This window comes from Trichechus manatus, unplaced genomic scaffold (assembly GCF_000243295.1).
Source record: "Trichechus manatus latirostris isolate Lorelei unplaced genomic scaffold, TriManLat1.0 scaffold00024, whole genome shotgun sequence".
In the NCBI taxonomy this organism is placed as follows: domain Eukaryota; kingdom Metazoa; phylum Chordata; class Mammalia; order Sirenia; family Trichechidae; genus Trichechus; species Trichechus manatus.
Genome location: NW_004443960.1, coordinates 20,603,898 through 20,615,710, shown reverse-complemented (window position 1 = coordinate 20,615,710; position 11,813 = coordinate 20,603,898).

Here is an 11,813-nt window from a genome sequence, read left to right as displayed (position 1 = left end):
TTTTGATGCTTCCTGAATAGTTTAGTATTTGCCCATAGAATCTTTCAATATTGCAACTCGAGGCTTGAATTTTTTCTTCAGTTCTTTCAGACTGAGAAATGCCGACCGTGTTCTTCCCTTTTGGTTTTCTAACTCCAGGTCTTTGCACTTTTCATTAGAATACTTTACTTTATCTTCTGGAGCAGCCCTTTTAAAGCTTCTGTCCAGCTCTTTTACTTCATCATTTCTTCCGTTTGCTTTAGCTGGAACTTTTAAGAGCAAGTTTCAGAGTCTTTTCTGACATCAATTTTGGTCTTTTCTTTCTTTGCTGTCTTTTTAATGGCCTTTTGCTTTTTTCACGTATGGTGTCCTTGATGTCATTCCACAACTCGTCTGGTTTTCGGTCATTAGTGTTCAATGCGTCAAATCTATTCTTGAGATGGTCTCTAAATTCAGGTGGGATATATTCAAGGTCATACTTTGGCTCTCCTGGACTCGTTCTAATTTTCTTCAACTTGAACTTGCATATGAGCAATTGATGGTCTGTTCCACAGTCAGCTCCTGGCCTTGTTCTGACTGATGATATTGAGCTTCTCCATCATCTCTTTCCACAGAGGTAGTCGATTTGATTCCTGTGTATTCCATCCAGAGAGGTCCATGTGTATGGTCACCATTTATGTTGTTGAAAAAAGGTATTTGCAGTGAATAAGTCATTGGTCTTGCAAAATTCTATCATGTGGTCTCCGGCATCATTTCTATCACCAAGACCATATTTTCCAACTGCCAATCCTTCTTCTTTGTTTCCATCTTTCTCATTCAAATCACCAGTAATTATCAATGCATCTTGATTACGTGTCTGATTAATTTCAGACTGCAGAAGTTGGTAAAAATCTTCAATTTCTTCATATTTTCCATTAGTAGTTGGGTCAAAAGCTAGATGTATCTATTTTAACACAAATTTTTATGCTATATTAATAAAAAAGCATGACATAAAATAATATAATCCATTTTTGCACAAAAGCACTCAATTGCTAACCAAAAGGTTGGCAGTTTGAACCCACCTAGCATCTCCCTGGGAGAAAAGACCTGGCGATCTTCTTCCATAAAGACTGCAGCCAAGAAAACTCTATGGAGCAGATCTACTCTGTCACATGGGGTCACTATGAGTCGGAATCAACTTGACAGCACACAACAATAACATACACTATAAAACCAAACCAAACCCATTGCCATCAAGTCATTTCCAACTCACAGCGATCCTATAGGGTTTCCAAGGCTGTAATCTTTATGGAAGTAGTTCACCAGATTTTTCTCCCTTGGACCTGCTGGTGGGTTCAAACCGCTGACCTTTTGGTTAGCAGCCAAGTGCTTACCCACTGTGCCACCAGAGGTCTTCAAGCCAACCTACAACATCTAAAATGAACACCTATTAATTTGGTAATGAGGAAAACTTTTCATTTAATTTTTTTCTTTTAAAATACCTTTTGTTTTCTTGTAGATATTTTTCCATGATGACAAATTGCCTGCTGCCCAAAGTTCCCAGTAATGAACTATGGTGTCTGTTCCCAGGGTCATGGTGAGAAAGGCACGGGAGGCAGTTAATCAGTCCTTTTGTCTTCCAATATATCCTCTTTCCAGTGGCGCCTCTCCCTGACCAGCTGGCATTTCCGTAACCCACTTGCCACCTCATGTGTGTTAAATGACTTCTTGTTGTCCCAAACTTGGAGATTTTAATCTCATATATTAAGCCAGCAGGGCCCAGTAATTCCCTGAATTGCATTTTTATTGACTTTGTAAATCAGACTTCCCCACGTCAGGGACTGTGACCAGGAGAGAGGTGTTTGTCTGTGAAATTGGCTGGACACAGCCCATTGCCTGTGGTGACGACCAGTGATTTGTGGGGCCAGATAGCCAAGCCACATGCACTAAGCAGATTAAAATATAACAAAACAAAAAGGTTTCATTACCAGCAATGCTGTCCAAGGGCAGCAGGATGTTTGTGATAAAGGATAGAAAACAAACTAATTCCAAGTCTGGAAGGGAGCCTAAAACAGCACTTTGCTCTCTCTTTGGTCAGCCAAAGAGAAAGCGTAGGGAGGCTACACATAGCTAAGTCAACCAAGTGCAGAAAACGCGCTAGCAGACGTCAGAGAAAGCTCGGCTCTCCCCGCACCCGGGCTCATATTGGCAGTGTTGTGCACATCTCCTAGCCTCCTGTGGCAGAAATGGCTTACAAAAGGTACAACAGTAATTTTCAACAGGTTCAAAGATGAACGCCCTTCTGGTGGCCTCCTTCCCACTGAGAGAAAATCTAATGAAATCCACAGCTCTGGCTTATTCTTTCGTCATTCCCACCCTCACTCACTCCTCTCCAGACACGCTGGCCTTCTGGTTGTTAGGCCAACAACACCGGCACATTCTAGCCTCTGGACTTTTCCACGTGCTCTTCCCTCTGCCTGTAACGCTCTTCCCACAGATATCCCACATCTAGCTTACTCACTTCACTCAGGTCTCTGGACAAATGTCACCTCCTCAAAGAAGCCTTCCCTGGACACTTAGTCTGAAACATGGCCATACCACCACTCTCAATCTCTCCATTCTCTTTTATTTTTATCTGTAGTTTTACTGCCCTGGTGACGCAGTGGTTAAGCGCTCGGCTACTAACCGAAGGTCAACAGTTCGAAATCACCAGCGCTCCATGGGACATCTGTCCCCTCGTGCCTTCTCATCCTCGCCCCTGGGCTGGTGTGTCCGTTTAGTCTCCTTTTGTTTTATGGACCTGTCTAATCTTTGGCTGAAGGGTGGCCCTCAGGAGTGACTTCAGTACTGAGTTAAAAGAGTGTTCCAGGGCCATACTCTCAGGGTTTCTTCAGTCTCTGTCAGGCCGGTAAGTCTGGTCTGTTTTTGTGAGAATTTTGTTCTACATTTTTCTCCAGCTCTGTCCAGGACCCTCTTCTGTAATCCCTGTCAGAGAAGTTGGTGGTGGTAGCCAGGCACCATCTAGTTGTGCTGGACTCAGTTTGGTAGAGGCCATGATAGTTGTGGTCCATTAGCCCTTTGGACTAATCTTTCCCTTGTGTCTTTGGTTTTCTTCATCCTCCCTTGCTCCAGATGGGGTGGGACCAGTGGAGTATCTTAGGTGGCAGCTCACCCCCAAAGCAGGATGTAGAACATTTTCTTTATAAAGTATGTTATGCCAATTGAGCTAGATGTTCCCCGAGACCATGGTCCCCAGCCCTCAGCCCAGTAATGCAGACCCTTAGGGAGTTTGGATTTGTCTATGAAGTTTCCGTGACTTTGCCTTGGTCAAGTTGTTCTGGCTTCCCCAGTATTGTGTACTGTCTTACCCTTCAGAATTGGTGTATGTTTTGCTGTGTATATTCTCAACAACAACAACAAAATAACATTTTTTTGAATGTTAGTTATTATTGTTATTGCTACAGTAGTCCCTTCTTATCCAGGATTCCGCTTTCTGCAGCGGTTTCAGTTACCTGCGGTCAAGTCTGAAAATATTAAATGGAAAATTCCAAAAATAAACAATTCATTAGTTTTAAATTGCGTGCCTTTCTGAGTAGCGTGATGAATCTCACACCATCCCACTCCGTCCTGCCCAGGAGGTGAATCATCTCTTTGTCCAGCGTATCCACACTGTATACAATACCCACCCGAAAGTCACTTAGCAGCCGGCTCGGTTATAAGATCAGTTGTCTGAGATCAGGGCTTGTATTCCAGTAACCTTTATTCTACATATTAATTGGTCTATTTTATTATTCGTTATTGTTGCTAACCTCTTACTGTGTGTAACTTATAAACTTTATCATAGGTATGCATGTATAGGAGAAAACATAGTATATATAGGTTTCAGTACTATCCGTGGTTTTAGACATCCACTGGGAGGATTCTGGAAAATATCCCCCGTGGATAGGGGGGACTACTATATTATTACTATTACAATCCAAGGACTCCTGAGCATTGCTAGGGAGAAATATATACCATGCAAGCATGCACAGGAAGACACTTGAAACTCAAGGTCTCCAGCTTTGCTTGGTCCCTCAGCATTTGGGGGACCCCCTTGCATACCCCTGGATTTCCCCCTCTCCTCTTCCCCTCAGCAGCTGATGTGCTTCACCTCCTCCTGCCCACTAAGTTAGCCCCAGTCTTCTTGGATCAGACCTTGCTTTTTTTCTGCACAGAGAAAATTATGGCTTTCAGGCATGAATTTGTTAATTAATTTTATTCCATTCACTCATGCTTTTGATCTTCTGCCCTCTCCCTCCTCTGGGACACTCTCTCCACATTAACTTTTCTCTCTTTCTTTCCAGCAGCTCCTTCTGCTGTAACCAAAAATCATGCCTGGGGCCATCTACTTGTTAAAAGCTTCCCTGGGCCTGCCAGTCGCCAGTGTCTCATTGTCCTCCCTCCCCACTGCGAGATTTTGAGACTTTGAGACGTCCTCAAAGAGTCTGTCCAGGCCACTCCCTCCAGTGCAGCTCAGGAAAGGGAATAAGCCATGCAGATGGCTGGGGGAAGAACATTCCAGGCAGAGGGATCAAAGGGCACAGGCCCTGGGAAGGAGAATGCATGGATTGGCCCAGGAACACAAGGCCAGCATGGGGCCAAGTGAGCAAGAGGGTGAGTGGTCAGAGATGGAATCCAGGAGGAGCTGTGGGCTTCAGCCAGGAGTCAGCTTTGAGTGTAGTGGGGAACCAACACAGGGTCTTCAGCAGAGAAGTGGCGTGCCCCCCCGCCACTTACATTATACAAGGATCATTTTGGCAGAGAGGCAAGAGCAGAAGCGGGGTGACCAGTCAGAAGGCTTTACAACAATACAGGCAAGAGGAGATGGGGCTCAGCCGGATGGAAGCATTGGAGGCAGTGAGATGTGGTCAACTCTGGTTGTCTTTTGCAGGTAGAGCCAAAAGCACCTGCAGATGCTTTGGATGGGGACTGCAAGAGAAAGAGAGGCCTGAGGTGCCTCCAGGGTGTGTCCTTCCTCACTTGCTGCCCTCTGGCCCACTGCCATCCAGCTCCTTCCCCAGAGAAGTCGTAGAAGAGCTCAGGACACCCCAGGCCTTGCATTTACAAGGGCCTCGAACTTAAAATTTTAGCCTAAATTGCAAAGGTAAATACAGGTAGTCAGTCTCCAACTTACGATGTATTCAATTACCAGGAATCACACTGATGACTCGTCCTTTTAAAAAAAATTTTTTTTGTACATCTTATCATTAGTAATATGTACTGCATACCATGTTGCAGCGTGTAATTTGCTGATGTTATCATTCTCAGAAATTCACTTGCAGATGTTCACGTTTATGATTTACTGTTCGAAACACATCGGTGTCGGTGTCAGGAGTTGTAATGGCTAGAACACTGGTCAACGTTCAACTCTAACAGCATATGACAATTGAACCGCACCTGAGCCCAGCAGCCCTTATGACTCCACCTTCATTGTTATGACACTGTGTTTGTCTTCATTGTAGACCAGGCCTCCAACGTGATCTTATACAGTGTTTTGTATCATATGTAAGAAGCATCAGTTGTTAATTTGAAATGAGATATTCGACTTATGTCAGAACCAATTTACGGCAGAGTTGTTGGAATGGAATCTCATCGTAAACTGAGGACTACCAGTACATATAATAAGGAAGATGGGGCGAGAAGAAGAGATGTTGTAAAAAATGAGTTAAATTCTTGTCAATCATCCCTGGCAGTCAGTAGAGCTATAAATGATAATTCAAACAATAGTTTGGTTTTTGTTTTTGGTTTTTTGCACATTATTTAGAGATATAGGCAGATAATCACTAAAAGAAATAACTAAAAAGTTAAAATTGGTTGCCTCTGAGAAACAGAATTGAGAGTAGGAAGAGGTGAGGCATGAATATTGTTTTTTATTAAAAGCTATTTTGTACTGTCTGTTTCCTTTCCTTTCTTCTTCTTCTTTCTTTCTTTTTTTTTTTTTTAACAGTGAGCCTTATTATTTTCATTTAATTTTTTTTTTTTAGGAAGCTCTCCCATTCTAGCAATTCCCTAGCACAAGACATGTCACATCTTCCTGTGCTCAACCAGTGGTTACATCTCTTTATTTTTTTAAATACTTCCCTCTTATTGGCATAATAATGTTGATCTTGCTATAAATTTTTAAAGAGCTACAGCAAAACGGAAATGTTTTAACTCCCAAATGACACTGCCTGTGAACACTGTTTATACGCTTGTCTCTTACAACACTTTTGGATGAAATTGCTTAGTACTTCAGATCCGATGAGCTGTCTGCATGTTTGGGTTTCTCACGGCTGTCTGTGTGGGTTGAATTTATACCTGCTGCATGGAGGCTATGACAGAGAACTAACTGACATTCTTTCCAATTCTTAAGTCGCTCGTTAAAAACTCCACACATAACAAAACCAATCTTGTATGACTCCGTGTTGCCTAAAGTCCAAAGTGTGGGCTTGGTGGCTTTTGCAATCTGGTTCTAAATTCTTTTTCCTGTGCCACTTCCTACAACTCCCATTTTCCCCATCACGTCCTCCTCCTTGAATCCCGCTCCCTCTGGACACTTGTCACTTTGGACAGCTGACATTCACAAAGCGACAAACACGTTCCGGCCTATGGGCTTTTGCCTGTGCAGGTCCCTCCACCATTTGATCTCTGTACTCAAGGCCTAACTAAAGCATGAGGTTTCCCCTCAAAACTGGACCGACAAACAACATCATGATAAATGAAGAAGAAATTGAAGTTGTCAGTGGCTTTATTCTACTCAGATCAACAATGAATGTCCGTGGAAGCAGCAGTCAAGAAATCAAATGATGTATTGCATCGGGCAAATCTGCTGCAAAAGTCCTCTTTAAAGTCACTTTGATGACTAAGGGGCACCTTACCCAAGCCATAGTCTTATCAATCACCTCCCATGCATGCAAAAGCTGGACAATGGAAAAGGAAGACAGAAACAAGAATTAATGCATTCAGACTGGGGTGTTGGCAAGGAATATTGAACATACCATGGACTGCCAGAAGAACAAGAAGCTCTGGTGGTGCAGTGATTAAGCGCTTGGCTGCTAACCAAAAGGTTGGCGGTTTGGATCCACCAGCCACTTAACAGGAGAAAGCTGTGGCAGTCTGCTTCCGTAAAGATTTACAGCCTTGGGAACCCTATGGAGCAGTTCTACTCCGTCTTTCAGGGTCTCCATGAGTCAGAATTGACTCAACAACAATGGAGTGTTGGCCAGAAGAACGAGCAAGTCAGTCATAGAAGAAATACAACCAGAATGCTCCTTAGAAGCAAGGATGACAAGACTTCAGCTGGCTTACTTTGGATGTGTCATCAGGAAAGACAAATTGCTAGTAAAGTACATCGTGTTTGGTGAAGTAGAGGATCAGCGGAAACAAGGGAAGCCCTCAGTGAGATGGACTGACACAAGGGCCACAACAATGGACACAAACATATCAACAATCATGAAGACGGTACAGGGCAGGGCAATGTTTTATTCTGTTATACATAAGGTTACCGTGAATTGGAGCCAACTCAACGGCAACCAAGAACAACAAACTAAAACATGACCTCGTCAGAGATCTTTCTACTGCTAAACTTAGTGCCACTGCCCGCAGCAGCGAGCTCCCTAAGCTTTTCCTCTATCGGACTTTCGACTCAGGGGGGTCTTCATCACTGCCTCCACCCACTCCATCTCTTAAGGTTGCCTGATGAAGGAGAACCTCTGAGCTCTCCTTTTCTGTACCACCTGTAAGCATTCATTCTAAAGTCACTGTTGAGCACCTGTGGTTTTGCAGACACTGTGCTAAGCTGCTAACCTAAAGGTTGGCAGTTGGCGTCCACACAGAGGCACCTCGGAAGAAAGGCCTGGCAATCTACTTCTGAAAAATCACTATAGAGCATAGTTCTACTCTTGGCTGCTAACCAAAAGGTCAGCAGTTTGGATTCACCCGTCACTCCACAGGAAAAAGATGTGGCAGTCTGCTTCCCTAAATATTACAGCCTTGGAAACTCCATGGGGCAATTCTACTCTGTCCTGTAGGGTTTCTATGAATTGGAATCAACTCGATGGCAAAGGGTTACTGTAATTCCCACATGGAAATAGTCAGGAAACAAAAAAATATCACAAATATGAAGATTTTTACCATTGTAAACTCTTACAGAACATTTACAAATATGCTCCCTGATCCATATGATTTTTCTGACATCCCTGTATTTGTGTTTCTTAATAATTTAATTACCAAGTGACATAGTTATTATCACAGACATTTTTATTATTTTTTTAAATTTTATTACAAGGATCATTGTGGTTATTATATCAACAAATACAGAAGAAGAACATAAAAGCTACAGCCCTTAAAATCGCCCATAGGTTTGCTGACCAGCGATAACCAGTCTTTTCCTTAGCACAGACCACACACCTGTAAACCGCTACAAGCGTGGCATCATTACAGATGCAACAGATTTTGTAACCTGTTTTTTCACATAACAAATATCATCCGCATTTTCCATGTTATTCAAAAACTTCATATTGGGAATGTTCATAGTGAATTATATTCAGTGTGTGTTTTTTTCTTCTCAAGTAGTAATTCTTAATGCAGAAAACAGAAAAGCACAAAACACAGAAGGTCCATTGGAACCATTACATATATTAGTGAATGCCCTTGCAATCTTTTATTTTCTATACATCTGTGTATTTTTAAGAAAAGCACATTTTTTAGAAAGAGACTTTGTTTAGAAATAAACATTGTACATATCATTTCGTAGCCTGCTTTTCATTTAGCAATGTGTTGGGAACATTTTTCCATGTTTGATAACTATTTCTATGTTAGCTGGAAGCCCCATTAGACTTCTGCCCTCCACTTTCATTTTATTGAGGGTCAGACTTACCAAACCTCCCTCATTGTTCTTACTTACCTCCAGAGTTTTTACCCCTCAGAAAGTTCTTCTTCCTTGTTCTTAGGAAGGAGCCCTGGTGGCACAGTGATAAAGCACTCAGCTGCTAACGGAGAGGTCAGTGTTCTGAACCCATCAGCCACTCCGCAAGAGAAAGACGTGGCAGTCTGCTTCTGTAAAGATTACAGCCTTGGAAACCCTATGGGGCAGTTCTACTCTGTCCTATACGGTTGCTATGAATTGGAATGGACTCTGCAGTGGGTTTGTTTTGTTTTTGTTCTTACAACTTAAAAGGGTAGAAAAATATGCCCCTTTATTTTAAGTGGAGTCCTGGTAGTGTAGTGGTTAAGAGCTTGGCTGCTAACCAAAAGGTCGGCAGTTCGAATCCAGCAGCCGCTCCCTGGAAACCCTATGGGTCAGTTCTACTCTGTCCTATAGGGTCGCTATGAGTTGGAATTGACTTGATGGCAATGGTTTTGGTCTTTGGTTTATTTTAAGTGGCATTTTAAGAACTCCAATATGGATACCTCTTTACCTCCGAAAAAAACTATTGAGACCACTATTGCTCGTCCCAAACACCAAAAAAAAAAAAAAAAGAAAAAAACCCATTGCCATTGAATTGATTCTGACTCATAGCGGCCCTATAGGACAGAGTAGAACTGCCCCATAGGGTTTCCAAGGAAGGCCTGGGGGATTCAAACTGCCAACCTTTTGGATAGCAGCGGAGCTCTTAACCACTATGCCACCAGGGTTTCTCTATAATTGCCTCTTCGACTCAATGTCCTGTCTTCAGTCTGCATTCTACTTGATTTCTGTACAGGAGTTGACACTTTCCATTGCCCCCTCTTCATTCATTAATGTAGTCACCAAAGATTTATTATGTGATCATGATGGGGGTGCACTGGTGAGCAAGACAGACAGGGACTGTTGCTTTTTGTGACAACACCTCTCCTGATTCCACACCTCTGACCGTTCCTCAGTTTCCTTCATGAATTCGTCTTCTCTTCCTCCATCATCCCAGTCTCCTCTTGCCTCTGCTGTCTCTAGCAATCTCAGTTACTCCAATGACTGCAAGAAGTCGTTGGTGCCGCACAAATCTCTACCTCCAAATTTAAGTTTGCTCCCAGTCTCCAAAAATGTACTTCCAGTTGGTGTTCTAATCACCAGATATGGAAGGATGAACAAGGCAAAATCCCTCCTTTCAAGAAACTCATAGTCAACTGGGAGAGTTAAATCCAAACATCTTCAGATACCCTGAGCACATATCCAAACGTGTGTATCGCTGGCCATTCTTGAATATGTGGTATATGGTGTCTGCCAGGGCTAGTGTGATTACACTGCACAACCCCACGGGATGCCATTCGCATCGTCTACAAGGTGAATAAGACCCTCCACCGCTGAACAGTGCACAACTACATCACCTTGCACAGCAGCTTCCACTGAACTCCGTGCAGGGCTGAGAAATTGATACAGGCTGAAACTGTCGGCCATGATGGCTCACTTAGTGGTTTCCCTGGTGGTCATTCTCTGCTAGGCCTATGGATTAGACGTGGATTATTATTATTATTATTTCTTCACTTCACAATCTAGACCCAAGGTGCACACTGGTGGGCTATATCACTTCTGTCTTGTGTGACTTACATAACCAGTTGCTGTCAGTTCCGACTCATGGTGACCCCATGTGTGTCAGAGTAGAACTGTGTTCCATAGGGTTTCCAATGGCTGGTTTTGGGGAAGTAGATTGCCAGGCCTTTCTTCCGAGGCACCTCTGTGTGCACTCGAACCGCCAACTTTTGGGTTCGCAGCCGAGTGCTTAACCGTTTGCATCACCCAGGGACTTGTGACCTGCATAAGTATTTTGAATTTAGCTGCCAATTAATTTCACAAAAGAATCCAGATTTTCAGCTTCTTCTCAAAAAAACTAGCAAATGAGGCAACCCTGAGCCCACATTCCCAGCTGGCCACAGTCAGCTGGAGCTGCCCAGCAGCAGCCCCCTTGAGACAGGGAACCTGCTTTCCAGTTCTCCTCAGAGCCACCACTGCCCAGTGCCTCCAGGCCCAGCTGGTCTCACTCTGTATCACCTGCCTGGCCCCTGTAGTCAGTCATATTAACTTCAATACAAACATTCTTTTCACCCAGAAATGACCTACTAATTATTTTATTGATTTTCAGAGTCCATTAATTTATTGAATTTCCTAGAGATACTATGTCTTGGCTATAGAGTGAAAAATGAAAACTGAAGAGATTCCAGGACTACTGTTCTCATTGCACACAACCAACCAATTAGTCCTGAGGGAGCGGCATCCCCTCCCCCACTACCACCCCAGCCGCCCAGCGATGAATACATTTTCAGAAAACATCTCTGATCTACCTGGAAGTGAGCTCAGAGATCTCAGCCCCAGCCAGTGTAATTAGTTGTATCTCAAAGGCAAGGCTCCCCTGCAGAGCGAGCAGGCCATTTTAAATTAACCCTTAGTGACCTGAAAAGAAATTGATGAAAGAGGAAATACAAATCATAAGAAAATTCCCAGAAAGCACTGAGAATCCAGGCAACAAGATACAACATTTTTGTCCATGAAAGCAGCCGACATTTAAAAAAATACCCAGTGAAGGAACAGAGCAGGCACTCTTGTTGATTGCTTTGAGCAGTGTAAACTGGTTTGCCGTTTAGAAAAGGCTATTTAGAGGTATGTTTCAAGAGATATATATTTGGGGAGGGAGGGAATTTGTTACACAGCAATAGATAGCGACAGCATCTGACTATTGGCTATGTCTTTTCAGTTCAGTGACCTCTCTTCAGTGTCCCATCCCTGTATTATACACATTGCACCTTGGGGCCCTAGGTGTACTAGAGAGTCCTGGATTTTGTTTCTAGTGTTTTCCACAAAGCCCCCTGCAGGGGCCTCCCAGAGATTCTTTTCCTTCCATTATCTCTCCCACTAACACACACAC